Here is a 3,413-nt window from a genome sequence, read left to right as displayed (position 1 = left end):
CCAGACCATTTGCACAAACCGCTGCTCTGGGATTGGAATAAAGAAAGGAAATTAAAGACACAAATTTGGGACCAAAACCAAACCATTTAAGGGCAGAGAAAAGATAGGTCCATTCTACCCTATCAAACGCTTTCTCTGCGTCCAGGGCAATAGCTGCTAGGGAATCTGGATAGCGTGAAGATTTGGATAAAACATTAAACAGAAGCCTGGTGTTATCAGTGATAAAACGGCCCTTAACAAAACCAGATTGCTCGGGACCAAGTAAATCAGGTAAAAAGGAGTCTAATCGGGCTGCGAGAGGTTTGGCATAGATCTTATAGTCAATGTTGACAAGGGAAATTGGTCTATAATTTTTACAATATCGAGAATCTTTGCCTTCCTTAGGAATAATAAAAATGTGCGCATCAGCAAAGGTACCTGAAGAGCCACCCAGGGTAACAAAGGAGTCAATAAGAGAGTGTAACTTGGGAATTAGCAATTTGGAAAAATGAAGAGAAAACTCAACAGTAAAACCATCAGGTCCCAGAGCTTTATCTTTTTTGAGGGAATTGAGAGCAGAGAATAACTCCTGCTTGGAGACATCCAATTCCAAAGAGGTTAAGTCAATGGGGAAATGGTCTGGTTGACGAATGGTAGAGAAAAAATCAGAGAGAGATTGAGAAGTAGGATGAGTTTCAGAGGAATAGAGGGTTGAGTAGAAATGAGAAAATTCATCAAGAATATCAGTGTCTTTATGTCGAGGGACATCATTTTCATCAAATACAGATTCAATATTGAGCTTGTTATGCTTAATTTTTAAATAATTAGCTAGAATTTTCCCTGCTTTATTTTTCCCACCATAAAATTTGGAACTAGATTTCAACAAGTAAAGAGAAGCATCCTCTGTAGATTTCTTGTTAAATTTCAACTTAGCATCAATAAGCGCTGTCAAACTTTCCTTTGAATGAGAGGTATAGTAGGAGTGCTCCAAACTCTTGATCTTGCGAAGTAGGTCACTGGTATATTTACGTGCAATCCTCCGTTTCGCAGACACAAAACGGATGATGAAATCCCTAGCCGTGGCCTTGAAAGCATCCCAAATTGTGTGGGTAGGAATAGAAGGAGTGTCATTAAAAGTAAAATATTCATTGAAAAAGTCGATAAAAGAGGTGGTAAACTTAGGATCTAAAAGTAGGGAGTTATTGAAACGCCATCTCTTTGGTCCAGTGACTTTGGGTAGGATATCAATATTAATATGGACAGGAGCATGGTCAGATAAAAGAATAGGACCAATTTCTGCATGAGTAAGGGATTGTGCGAGATGGTGGGATACAAAAATATAATCAATACGTGATTGGGAGTGGTGGGAGGGAGAATAAAAGGTAAACTCTTTGGTCGTTGGGTTGCATAAACGCCAGGCATCGATAAGTTTATGCTGTGAAATAGCGTGAGTGAAGAGTTTATGGGGCTTGTTTGGGATAAAGGAGGTCTTGGAATTTCGATCTAAGAAAGGGTCGAGAGGTTGATTACAATCCCCCGCTAAAATAAAATGATCATCTACAAGACTAGTGATGCGAGTAGCCATCTCATGCCAAAAATTCGGATGACCACCTGTGGGGGCATAAATATTAAGAAGGGAGAGTGGAGCACCCCTCAAGGAAAGCTTGACAAATGACCATCTACCATCAGAGTCCGAGTCAGTTTCTAAAATGGAGTAAGTAAGAGACTTACAAATAAGAATATGTTGTATCTTTACCTTTAATTGAGTACATTCCTTGTTAAGAATGTAACTAGGTCATGGGTTGGAATGTGTTGTGGTGAGAGTTTGTCAGTTGTAACATGGTCTATGGAGAGAACGACTTGCCTCTCTGTTGGGCGTATTAAACTACTTACAACTCATTTTTGGAGTGCTCATCTTTATATTACTGGCGACGATGAGCCCAACAGGCGATAAAGAACCCTGCGTGATTTGATTTTTGGGATTTCCAGTACCACTGCATTGCGGTAATGTGTTTATTGTTTCTTTGGGATTTTCGATCTTCATTGAGTGACTTTTGAAGATTTGACTGATTTCCGATGTGGCGCCTTCACATGCGGCAAGTACATTTCTGAAATATTTACTTTATCGGAAGTTTCAGCAGAAGTGCCTACCTTCGTAGAGCTGCGTGATTTGAATTCTCCACGCGAACTGTCCGCGCGAGCTGTGCTTGAGCGTCTTGCAGTTTTCTCTGACATTCAGATGCGCCTCCCGCGTTGACGAACAACCGCGTCTCCTTGTCGTCACACGTACTGTGACGCGCTCGTTTGTTTACACGCGACTTGCGGAAGTGCGCTCCGATATTTGACTTTGTTTCGCACATTGTTTACGAGCATAGTTTGGATTGAGGCAAGACATTTAAACATTTTGAAGCGAATGTTTACGAACATCGTTTGGATTGAGTCAAGTTATTTATATGTTTTGAAGCAAAATTTGACCATAAGAAGAGCGAAATCAGATGGAATTCATGCCTGATGTATAAAGAATGCTGATGTTCATTTAGACTGAAGGAATTAATGGTGTATTCTAAGGAAGAAGGAAGTACCCATTGAAGAGCAGAGAAGTTTGAAATTATTTTTTTTTCTTTCTAATGTTTTAGGGAAAAAGAAAGGCAGATTTCACTTCTTTATTTTCTCATTATTATTTTTCCTTCATTATTTTGGATTGTTATTTTAGATTGTTGTGTTAGCTTGTTTAGTTAACTTTTCCTTTCAGGATGTCATCTTCTGGGAGTGGAATGAATCAACCTCCCCAATTTTTGAGTGAGCAAGGTGAACCAATTTTACCATGGAAGAATTGGAAGCCAAGTTTTGACTCTTATTTGCTTGCTATTGGTGGGGAGAAGTTTTCTGCCGTCAGGAAACAGGCTGTTTTGTTGAACAATTTAGGTATCGTAGGAAGAAACATCTACGATAGTTTGGATCCAATACCTATTGGCAGGGGTGCGGGTGAACCTTCTGATGTGTATGAAAGGAGTGTACTTCTTTTAAAGAATCATTTTGGTGCATGTATTAATGTTGTCATGGAAAGACATACATTTTTTATGCGTACAAAGGGTAAGAGTGAAAGAGTTGGAAATTATGTGGCAGCACTTAAATCCCTTGCACAGACTTGCGAATTTGAACTTTTGACTGGCTCTCTCATTCGTGATCAACTCGTTCGTTGCACTAATCATCAGAAGATTCAAGAAAAACTTTTGTCGAAAAATCCAAATTTGAAAGGGGCCATACTTATTGTTGAGAGTGTTGAACATACCTCTACTTGGGTTAAGGAGATTAGGAAGGGCCCTACTCAAACTGATCCTGTTTCCAGTATAGGTAATGAAAATCGTCACATTTTTCAACCGGAAATAAGTGTTGCTGCTGTAAGTAAAATTCCCTCGAAGCAAGAGAAGACC

Source organism: Lissotriton vulgaris, chromosome 1_1 (genome assembly GCF_964263255.1).
Source record: "Lissotriton vulgaris chromosome 1_1, aLisVul1.2, whole genome shotgun sequence".
NCBI lineage: Eukaryota > Metazoa > Chordata > Amphibia > Caudata > Salamandridae > Lissotriton > Lissotriton vulgaris.
The sequence above is the reverse complement of the archived record's forward strand: the minus strand, read 5'-3'. Positions refer to the sequence as shown.